Below are 12635 nucleotides of genomic sequence, written 5' to 3'. Positions count from 1 at the left end.
GGTGAGAAGGTCTGAGCTAGGGTGTTCTGAAAGCCAGAACATCTGCCCCCTTTGAGGGGTGTGGGATTTTCCCACGGGGGACCAGGCATATTGGGGATGAAGAGAATTGTGCAGCATCTCCCGATCCAAGACAGGCAGCTGCTTTGTTTTTAAGTGCAGAAGTAACTGAAACCAGACTTATTAAGTCCTGAACACCTTGCTCCGTAGAGAGTTAAGCAGGGTCTGCAAAGGTACAGCCACTGGGAATGAGTCAGATGCTGAATCTATGTGTGTGGGGGGGTGGGGGGCCGGGGTGCAGCGCCCACAGTGCCAGCTTGGAAGCCTCCTTGGCCCCTGAGCAACCAAGGTGGCCATGAGGGCTGGAAGCCAGACCCCACATTCTTCTCGTCCATGTGAATACGGGAGTGGCGGATGGTTGACTGGCACGTGTAGAGATGGGCTTACGAGCTGCACCATCTCTTAGAAGCCCTTCCAGCAGGGAGAGAGAAAAAGGCTTTAAATGGCGGGAAACTAACGGCACATTCTAGCCAGGAGAGCAAATAAAGCCCACGTGGCACCCCACCCCCACCCCACCCCCCATCCCAGCCCCGGCAGGCATCACTGATTGATCGTAGCACTCTTCCCTGCAGAGTCTAGACTCCCTTCCCAAGTCATCCTCAGCCCAGCATGGCTGGCCAACACCTGCTCAGCCAGGTGTGCACGTGAGACAATCCTCTTCGCTGTCCACACACTGGATGCTACGGGAGGTCCCTTGGGCATCACTGTGCACAGAGGACACCAGCCTCCAGGGCGTGGGGCTGGCATCACCCCCAGGTGCCTACTCTGATTTCTGGGCAGGTTATCCCTGCTCTGACTCTCCCCCCAGGGCGGAGGGTCCCTCTGCTTCCCCTGGGAGCTGGATTTGCCAGTGAGTCAGTACAGAGTAACTTTTCTCAAACTCTGCAGAGCCTGCAAATCGCCTGGGGAGTCTTGTTAAGTTTTGAGTCAGCAGGTTTGGGTCTAGCAAGGATCCCACCTTTCTAAGCAGCAGCCTAGCCATGCCGGTGCTTCCAGGTGGAGGACCAGATGTAAGCAGAGAGGATGCAGATAGCACTCAAATGATGAAACAGAGGCAGAGAAAGGGAGAGAAAATGCAGAAAGCGGAGGCTGGATCCAAGGCTTGAATTTTGATTTGATGCAAGCATGTGGGAGAGGTTCTTCCTTGCTCTGCTGGAGAAGGACATATCTGCAGAGAGCCGCAGGCCCCTTCTTGTTTACCTTCCTAGAAATGTGCTGGGCCTTGCTCCTTCCCTGCATTTTTAGCCTCCAGTTGGTGCTGAGCGAGGAATGGAGGGTGTGATTTGTTGAGATGGAAAGCATTCATCCGCTTCCAATGACTTGGGGAGGGTTGGGCGAGCTGAGCGTCCGCTGCTCACCCCAGGTCGCCTTTCCTGATGTGTCTCCTGCCCCGGGTAGGACCTGGATTTCTCCTGCAGCTACACCAGGCTCTTAATTCTGAGGACCACTTCCCTTTTCCAATGTGGGAAGTGTGACTTAGGGTGTATGCGCTACCTCTGAGAATCCGTTGCAAAACCATTGTTCTACTTCCTATAGTTGTATAAAAAATGATCCCAAACTTAGCTCACTATTTGTTAAGCTCACAGATTCTGTGGGTCAGGAATTTGGCCAGGGCATAGCAGGGAAGCTCACTCACTCACACTTCTGGCAGTTAAGGTGGGGCTCCAGGCAGAGCCCTCAGCTGGGCTGTCGGCCGGAACACCCACATGTGGCCTCCTCGTGTGACTTGGGGCTACCTCACAACGTGGTGGCTGGATTCCAGGGGTGAGCATTGGAGGGGAGAGATGGAGGTGGAAGCCACATGCCTTTTATGACCTAGCCTTGGAGAGCACATCGCCTTACTACTGCTGCAATCTAGTCAAAGCACTCACAGGTTCAAGGGGAAATGGACTCTGCCTCGTGATGGGGAGTGGCAGGGTTCTGGAAGAAGAGGTGGCTTGCAAATATTGCTGTGGTCATTTTGGGAAAATACAACGTGCCACAGGCAGCCCTCTGGCCTCAACAATTTACATCCCTCCCACACGCAAAGTAGACTCCTCGTTTCACCTGTGATGCCTGCCTCCTCCCAACTCTCACTCCATCACAGCATCAGCTCAAGGTCCAGGGTCCTGTGCTCACCACCATCTCCAGGTGAACGATGATCTTCAGATGTAGTATCTTGAGCACAGCTCCTCCACACACCTCCACAAGGAGCAACTAGGATCCGGAGAGTTATCTGGTCCTCACACCCAAACAGAGGGGTGGGACAGGCAGAGAAGAGCTGCACAGAAATCCCAACTGACAACAGGGAAAGATGGGCGCCATCGGGTCCACAGCAGTTCTGAGATACAGCTGGGGCACATGTTGTCTGTTTGGGGGCCGGTCCCACTGCCTGGGGGTGCATCACTGTGGCTTTAGGCTTGGTTCTCTGAGCTCTGGGCTCTGCCCTCGGAGTCCACCTTCCTCTTCCATGAAAAGCAGTTGTGTCCTTTTCTCAGCCCACCTCTTGCCCATAGAAGTTTGGGTGTCCAAAGGCCTCTTTTGTTTTGTACTGTCTCTGACTCTGTTTGTCTGAGTGGACACAATTCTTTTATTTTTTATTTTTATTTTTTTTTTAGAACTTTTATTGAGATACAGTTAACATACAATAAACTGCATATATTTAGACCGTACAGTTTGGTATCCCAATCTCCCAATTCATTCCCCCCCAACCCTCCCCGCTTTCCCCACTTAGGGTCCTTATGTTTGTTCTCTACATCTGTGTCTCCATTTCCGCCTTGCAAACCGGTTGATTTGTACCATTTTTCCATAGTCCGCATATATGTGTTAATATACGGTATTTGTTTTTCTCTTTCTGACTCACTTCACTCTGTATGACAGTCTCCAAGTCCATCCATGTCTCTAGAAATGTCCCAGTTTCCTTGCTTTTTACAGCTGAGTAATATTCCATTGTATATATGTACCACTTCTTCTTTATCCATTCATCTGTTGATGGACATTTAGGTTGCTTCCATGTCCTGGCTATTGTAAATAATGCTGCAATGCACATTGGAGTGCATGTGTCTTTTTGAATGATGGTGTTCTCTGAGTATATGCCCAGCAGTGCGATTGCTGGGTCATATAGTAACTCTATTTTTAGTTTTGCAAGGAACCTCCATACTGTTCTCCATAGTGGCTGTATCAATTTACATTCCCAACAGTGCAAGAGCGTTCCTTTTCTCCACACCCTCTCCAGCATTTACTGCTTGTAGATTTTCTGATGATGCCCATTCTGACCGGTGTGAGGTGATACCTCATTGCCGTTTTGATTTGCATTTCTCTAATAATTAGTGATGTTGAGCAGCTTTTCACGTGCCTCTCGGCCAACAGTATGTCGTCTTTGGAGAAATGCCTATTTAAGTCTTCTGCCCTTTTTTGATTGGGTTGCTTGTTTTTTTGATATTGAGCTGAATGAACTGTTTATATATTTTGGAGATTAGTCCTTTGTCTGTTGATTCGTTTGCAAATATTTTCTCCCATTCTGAGGGTTGTCTTTCCGTCTTGCTTATAGGTTCCTTTGCTGTGCAGAAGATTTGAAGTTTCATTAGGTCCCACTTATTTATTTTTGTTTTTATTTCCATTATTCTAGGGGTTGGATCAAAAAAGATCTTGCTGTTATTTACGTCGAAGAGTGTTCTTCCTATGTTTTCCTCTAGCAGTTTTATAGTGTCTGGCCTTACATGTAGGTCTTTAATCCATTTTGAGTTTATTTTTGTGTATGGTGTTAGGAATTGTTCTAATCTCATTCTTTGACATGTAGCTTCCCAGTTTTCCCAGCACCACTTATTGAAGAGGCTGCCTTTTTTCCATTGTATATCCTTGCCTCCTTTGTCATAGATTAGTTGACAATAGTTTATCTCTAGGCTTTCTATCCTGTTCCATTGGTCTATATTTCTGTTTTCGTGCCAGTACCATACTGTCTTGATCACTGTAGCCTTGTAGTATAGCCTGAAGTCAGGAAGCCTGATTCCACCAACTCCGTCTTTCCTTCTCAAGATTGCTTTGGCTATTTGGGGTCTTTTGCGTTTCCATACAAATTGGAAAATTTCTTGTTCTAGTTCTGTGAAAAATGCCATTGGTAATTTGATGGGGATTGCATTGAATCTGTAAATTGCTTTGGGTAGTATAGTCATTTTCACAATGTTGATTCTTCCAATCCAAGAACATGGTATGTCTCTCCATCTGTTTGTGTCGTCTTTGATTTCTTTCATTAGTGTCTTACAGTTTTCTGAGTACAGGTCTTTTACCTCCTTGGTTAGGTTTATTCCTAGGTATTTTATTCTTTTTGTTGCAATGGTGAATGGGATTGTTTTCTTAATTTCTCTTTCTGATCTTTCATTTTTAGTGTATAGAAATGCAAGAGATTTCTGTGTGTTAATTTTGTATCCTGCAACTTTACTGAATTCATTGATTAGCTCAAGTAGTTTTCTGGTGGCATCTTTAGGATTTTCTATGTATAATATCATGTCATCTGCGAACACTGACAGTTTTACTTCTTCTTTTCCAATTTGGATTCCTTTTCTTTCTTTTTCTTCTCTGATTGCTGTAGCAAGGACTTCCCAAACTATGTTGAATAGCAGTGGAGAGAGTGGACATCCTTGTCTTGTTCCTGATCTTAGAGGGAATGCTTTCAGTTTTTCACCATTGAGAATGATGTTTGCTGTGGGTTTGTCTTATATGGCCTTTATTATGTTGAGGTAGGTTCCTTATATGCCCACCTTCTGGAGAGTTTTTATCATAAATGGGTGTTGAATTTTGTCAAAAGCTTTTTCTGCATCTATTGAGATGCTCATGTAGTTTTTATCCTTCAGTTTATTAACATGGTGTATCACATTGATTGATTTGCATATATCAAAGAATCCTTGCATTCCAGGGATAAACCCCACTTGATCATGGTGTATGATCCTTTTAATGTGTTGTTGGATTCTGTTGGCTAGTATGTAGTTGAGGATTTTTGCATCTAAATTCATCAGTGATATTGGTCTGTAATTTTCTTTTTTTGTAGTATCTTTGTCTGGTTTTGGTATAAGGGTGATGGTGGCCTCATAAAATGAGTTTGGGAGTGTTCCTTCCTCTGCAATGTTTTGGAAGAGTTTGAGAAGGATGGGTGTTAGCTCTTCTCTAAATGTTTGATAAAATTCACCTGTGAATCCATCTGGTCCTGGACTTTTGTTCGTCGGGAGATTTTTAATCACAGTTTCAATTTCATTACTTGTGATTGGTCTGTTCATATTTTCTATGTCTTCCTGATTCAGTCTTGGAAGGTTATACCTTTCTAAGAATCTGTCCATTTCATCCAGGTTGTCCATTTTATTAGCATATAGTTGCTTGTAGTAGTTTCGTATGGTGCTTTTTATTTCTGCGTTGTCTGTTGTAACTTCTGTTTCCTTTCTAATTTTATTGATTTGAGTCCTCTCCCTCTTTTTCTTGATGAGTCTTGCTGGAGGTTTATTGACTTTATTTATCTTCTCAAAGAAGCAGCTTTTAGTTTTATTGATTTTTGCTATTGTTTTCTTTATTTTTATTTCATTTATTTCTGCTCTGATCTTTATGATTTCTCTGCGTCTACTAACTTTGGGTTTTGTTTGCTCTTCTTTCTCTAGTTTCTTTAGGTGTAAGCTTAGACTGTTTATTTGGGATTTTTCTTGTTTCTTGAGGTAGGATTGTATTGCTATAAACTTTCCTCTTAGAACTGCCTTTGCTGCATCCCATAGGTTTTGTTTTTTTATTTTTATTTTTTTTATTTTTTTATTATTTTTTATTTTTTTGGGGGGTACACCAAGTTCAATCATCTATTTTTATACACATATCCCCGTATTCCCTCCCTTCCTTGACTCCCCCCTCCTCGAGTCCCCCCACCCTCCCCGCCCCAGTCCTCTAAGGTATCTTCCATCCTCAAGTTGGACTCCCTTTGTTATACAACAACTTCCCACTGACTATTTTACAGTTGATAGTATATATATGTCTGTGCTACTCTCTCGCTTCGTCTCAGCTTCCCCTTCACCCCCTGCCCCCTCCCATACCTCGAGTTCTCCAGTCCATTCTCTGTATCTACATCCTTGTTCTTGTCACTGAGTTCATCAGTACCATTTTTAGATTCCGTATATGTGAGTTAGCATACAATATTTGTCCTTCTCTTTCTGACTTTCTTCACTCTGTATGACAGATTGTAGTTCTATCCACCTCATTACATATAGCTCCATCTCATCCCTTTTTATAGCTGAGTAATATTCCATTGTATATATATGCCACATCTTCTTTATCCATTCATTTGTTGATGGGCATTTAGGTTGCTTCCATGTCCTGGCTATTGTAAATAGTGCTGCAATAAACATTATGGTGCAAGTTTCTTTTGGGATTATGGTTTTCTTTGGGTATATGCCCAGTAGCGGGATTACTGGCTCATATGGTAGTTCTATTTGTAGTTTTTTAAGAAACCTCCAAATTGTTTTCCATAGTGGCTGTACCAACTTACAGTCCCACCAACAGTGCAGGAGAGTTCCCTTTTCTCCACACCCTCTCCAACATTTGTTGTTTCCAGATTTTGTGATGATGGCCATTCTGACTGGTGTGAGGTGATACCTTATTGTGGCTTTGACTTGCATTTCTCTGATGATTAGTGATGTTGAGCATCTTTTCATGTGTGTGTTGGCCATCTGTATGTCTTCTTTGGGGAAATGTCTATTTAGGTCTTCTGCCCATTTGTGGATTGGGTTATTTGCTTTTTTGGTATTAAGCTTCATGAGCTGCTTGTATATTTTGGAGGTTAATCCTTTGTCCGTTGTTTCATAGGCAATTATTTTTTCCCATTCTGAGGGTTGCCTTCTAGTCTTGTTTATGGTTTCTTTCACTGTGCAAAAGCTTTTAAGTTTCATGAGGTCCCATTTGTTTATTCTTGATTTTATTTCCATGATTCTAGGAGGTGGGTCAAAAAGGATCTTGCTTTGATGGATGTCATAGAGTCTGCCATTCAAGAAGAACATATCACAATGGTAAATATCTATGCCCCCAATATAGGAGCACCTCAATACATAAGGCAAATGCTAACAGCCATAAAAGGGGACATCGACAGTAACACAATAATAGTGGGAGACTTGAACACCCCACTTACATCAATGGACAGATCATCCAAACAGAAAATAAATAAAGACACACAAGCTTTAAATGACACATTAGACCATCTCGACTTAATTGATATTTATAGGACATTCCATCCAAAAATGACAGACTACACTTTCTTCTCAAGTGCACACAGAACATTTTCCAGGATAGATCACATCTTGGGTCACAAATCAAACCTTGGCAAATTCAAGAAAATTGGAATCATATCAAGCATCTTCTCAGATCACAACGCCTTGAGACTAGATATCAATTACAGGAAAAAAACTGCAAAAAATACAAACACATGGAGGCTAAACAATTCACTCCTAAACAACCAAGGAATCACTACAGAAATCAAAGAGGAAATCAAAAAATATCTAGAAACAAATGACAACGAAAACACAGCAACCCAAAACCTATGGGATGCAGCAAAATCAGTTCTAAGAGGGAAGTTTATAGCAATACAGTCCTACCTTAAGAAACAAGAAAATTATCGAATAAACAACCTAACCTTACACCTAAAACAACTAGAGAAAGAAGAACAGAGAAACCCCGAAGTGAGCAGAAGGAAAGAAATCATAAAGATCAGAGCAGAAATAAATGAAAAAGAAAGGAAAGAAACCATAAGAAAAATAAATAAAACTAAAAGCTGGTTCTTTGAGAAGATTAACAAAATTGATAAACCATTAGCCAGACTCATCAAGAAAAAAAGGGAGAAGATGCAAATCAACAGAATTAGAAATGAAAAAGGAGAAGCCACAACTGACACCTCAGAAATACAAAACATCATGAGAGACTACTACAAGCAACTATATGCCAATCAGTTGGATAACCTGGAAGAAATGGATACATTCTTAGAAAAATACAATCTTCCAAGACTGAACCAGGAAGAAATAGAAACCATGAACAGACCAATCACAAGTACGGAAATTGAGGCAGTGATTAAAAATCTCCCAACACACAAAAGCCCAGGACCAGATGGATTCACAGGCGAATTCTATCAAACATTTCGAGAAGAGTTAACATCTATCCTTCTCAAACTCTTCCAAAATATTGCAGAAGGCGGAACACTCCCAAACTCATTCTACGAGGCCACCATCACCCTGATACCAAAACCAGGCAAAGATGTCACAAAAAAAGAAAACTACAGACCAATATCACTGATGAATATAGATGCAAAAATCCTCAACAAAATACTAGCTAACAGACTCCAACAGCACATTAAAAAAATCATACACCATGATCAAGTGGGGTTTATCCCTGGGATGCAAGGATTCTTCAATATACGCAAATCAATCAACGTGATACATCATATCAACAAACTGAAGGATAAAAACCATATGATCATTTCAATAGATGCAGAAAAAGCTTTTGACAAAGTTCAACATCCATTTATGATAAAAGCTCTCCAGAAAATGGGTATAGAAGGAAATTACCTCAACATAATAAAAGCCATATATGAAAAACCAAAAGCCAACATCGTTCTCAATGGGGAAAAACTGGAAGAATTCCCTCTAAGAACAGGAACAAGACAAGGGTGTCCACTCTCACCACTATTATTCAACATAGTTTTGGAAGTTTTAGCCACAGCAATCAGAGAAGAAAAAGAAATAAAAGGAATCCAAATTGGAAAAGAAGAAGTAAAATTGTCACTCTTTGCAGATGACATGATATTATATATAGAAAACCCTAAAGACTCTACCAGAAAACTGCTAGCACTCATTGATGAGTTTAGTAAAGTAGCAGGATACAAAATTAATGCACAGAAATCTCTTGCATTCCTATACACTAACAACGGAAGAGCAGAAAGAGAAATTAAGGAAACTCTCCCATTCACCATTGCAACCAAAAGAATAAAATACCTAGGAATAAACCTGCCTAAGGAGGCAAAAGATCTGTATGCAGAAAATTTTAAGACATTGATGAAAGAAATCAAAGACAACACAAACAGATGGAGGGACATACAATGTTCCTGGATTGGAATAATCAACATCGTGAAAATGTCTGTACTACCCAAAGCAATTTACAGATTCAATGCAATCCCGATCAAATTACCAATGGCATTTTTCACAGAACTAGAGCAAGAAATCTTACGATTTGTATGGAAACGCAAAAGACCCCGAATAGCCAAAGCAATCTTGAGAAGGAAAAATGGAGTTGGTGGAATCAGCCTTCCTGACTTCAACCTATACTACAAGGCCATAGTGATCAAGACAGTATGGTACTGGCACAAAAAGAGAAAGGAAGATCAATGGAATAGAATAGAGAACTCAGAAGTAAGCCCAAACACATATGGGCACCTTATCTTTGACAAAGGAGGCACAAATATACAATGGAAAAAAGGCAGCCTCTTCAATAAGTGGTGTTGGGAAAATTGGACAGCCACATGTAAAAGAATGAAATTAGAACACTTCCTAACACCATACACAAAAATAAACTCCAAATGGATTAAAGACCTACATGTAAGGCCAGACACTATAAAACTCCTAGAGGAAAACATAGGCAGAACACTCTATGACATCCATCAAAGCAAGATCCCATAGGTTTTGGATCGTTGTGTTTTCATTGTCATTTGTCTCTAGGTATTTTTGGATTTCCTCTTTGATTTCTTCAGTGATCTCTTGGTTATTTAGTAGCATATTGTTTAGCCTCCATGTGTTTATGTTTTTTACAGTTTTTTTCTTGTAATTGATTTCTAATCTCATAGCGTTGTGGTTGGAAAAGATGCTTGATATGATTTCAATTTTCTTGAATTTACCAAGGCTTGATTTATTCTTTTAAAACTCTGTGGTTTTCTAATGAATCAACTTATAATCCATTCTGCTAGATAAGACAAGATAAATCTCTTCAAGATAAGCTCTTCCCTACCCGGAGCTTCCTATGACACTCCCATGGGGAATCCCTGAAGACATATGAACAATGTTTCATTTCATGGTGTGGACTTGTGAGTCAGGCACTCAAGGTCCTTAGAGAGCCTCTTGTCTGCTGCACAATTCTCTGTGGCAACACCTTACACCCTTCTGAGATCTGAACAAAGGCTCTTGCAACTTAACCTGAATTTGATTTTTGCTCTAAAGACTTTTCTTAATCCGGGAATATTAGAGATGTTGGTGATGAGAAATGGTTTGCTATTTAAATCCAGGAAGTCTTGGTTCCTTTATATCTAGTGCTTCTTTCGTTGGCTGGTCTCTATTCTCTCACTTTCATCACACACAGAAAGAGGAAGCCCAGCAGCATGGCCAACCCTTTGTCTAGAGAGTTGACAATGACACAGAAGTAAGTTCTCTGCTTTTTATAACTTTGCCTCCCAGGTGGGCTGCAGTCTCAGAGCAGTGTGGCATGGGACAGGTGGCTGAGAGGACTCTCATCGTCTTTTTTGGCTGGAGGAAGCAGGGGAAGGAGCCCAGGCAGCTATGCCTGCCATTGAAGAGAATCCAGAGGTGGGTGAGTTGCAGAAGAAATCTGTGAATGAACACCACACAAATATCGTGCTGACCCAGAGCACACAAACAGAGGAAAGAGAACAGCCGGGCAGAGGCTTAAAGAGTTGAGCAGAGATTTTGATCACCATCCACAGGAGGTAAGGCATAGCTTACAGTGTGAGTCTAACCAGGTTAATTGCCAGCTTAAAAAAAAATCAACATCCTTTCATGGAATATAATAAAACCCAGAGTCAATACAACATAATATTCACAATGTCTAGAATATAATTCAAAATTACTTCACATGCAAAGAACCAAGAAAATGGGACCCATTAATAATCAATAGATGCCGGGGACTTCCCTGGTGGCGCAGTGGTTAAGAATCTGCCTGCCAATGCAGGGAACACAGGTTCGATCCCTGGGCTGGGAAGATCCCACACGCCACAGAGCAACTAAGCCCGTGTGCCACAACTACTGAAGCCTGTGCACCTAGAGCCTATGCTCTGCAACAAGAGAAGCCCATGCACCACAACGAAGAGTAGCCCCCACTCACTGCAACTAGAGAAAGCCCATGTGCAGCAATGAAGAACCAATGCAGCCAATAAATAAATAAATAAATTTATAAAAAAAAAACAATAGATGCCAACACCCAAAATGACCCAAATGTTGGAATTACCAGATAAAAACTTTAAAGAACTATTATAATTATGGTCAACGAGGTGAAAGAAAAAAATGAATGAAAACATTATAAACCTCGGTAGAGAAGCAAGGGATATAAAAGTGAACCAAAAGGAAATTTTAGAAGTGAAATATGGAATACTAAAAAGTATTCAAATAGTCCGAAAGAAGGCAGAGAGGGGGAAATGGAAGAATAAGAAACAGAGGGTACACATAGAAAAAAAACAATAACACAATAAACCATTTAATAATTGTGCTAAATATTAATAGAACAAACATTTTAATTAAAAGGAGTTGTCTGAATAGAAAAACAAGACTCAATTATATGCTCAACTCTATGCCTATAAGAAATGAGCTTTAAACATAAACACAGAATGAAAGTAAAGAAGGCTAGAGTGACTATATTAATATCAGATAAAGCAGACTTTAAGATAAAAAGTGATAACTGAGATAAAAAGGGACATTGTATAATAATGAACAGGATAAGTCACAATAATTTTAAATGTATATGCACCTACTAGTAGAACTTCAAAGATGCATGAATAAAGATTGGCAAAATGAAAGGGAGAAATAACTTCACAGTCATATTAAATTATTCAACTTCCCCTCTCTCTATAATTGACAGAACTAGACCTCCATCCAAACAAAACAAAGCAAAACAAAACAAAACAAAACACCATGTGAGATTCGAAAACTCTCCACCCTGACCTATAAATTGATATTTACAGAAAATGCTTTGAACAATTACAGAATAAATTCTTGTCAAGTGCCATTGTACATTCACCAAGACAGACCATACACTGGTCCACAAAATATGTCTTAATATATTTAAAAGTATTGAAATCCCAAATAATAATAAAAACATATTCAAATGTGTGAGATGCAGCTAAAGTAATGTTTGAGTGGAAACTTATACTTTTAAATGCTTATATTAGAAGAGAAGAAAGATGTAAAGTCAATGACCTAAAATTCCTCCATATAAAGCTGGAGAGGCAAGGGCAAAGTAAACCCAAGGTAAGCAAATGGAAGGAAATAATAAAAATAAGAGAGGAAACCAATGACATACAAAAGAGAGATAATAGAGGAAATCGAGAAAGCTAAAATCTGTTTCTTTGAAAAGATCAACAAAACTGATCAAGAAAAAAAGAGAAAAATCACAAATGGGAAGAATGAAAAGAGGGGCTATCACTACAAATCCTACAGACATCAGAAGGATAATATAAGAATATAATGGAACTTCGCTGGTGGTGCGGTGGTAAAGAATCCACCTGCCAATGCAGGGGACACAGGTTTGAGTCCTGATCTGGGAAGATCCCACATGCCGAGGAGCAAACTAAGCCCGTACACCACAACTACTGA

The sequence above is a fragment of the Hippopotamus amphibius genome, chromosome 3 (genome assembly GCF_030028045.1).
Source record: "Hippopotamus amphibius kiboko isolate mHipAmp2 chromosome 3, mHipAmp2.hap2, whole genome shotgun sequence".
NCBI lineage: Eukaryota > Metazoa > Chordata > Mammalia > Artiodactyla > Hippopotamidae > Hippopotamus > Hippopotamus amphibius.
Note: the sequence above shows the minus strand (reverse complement) of the source record.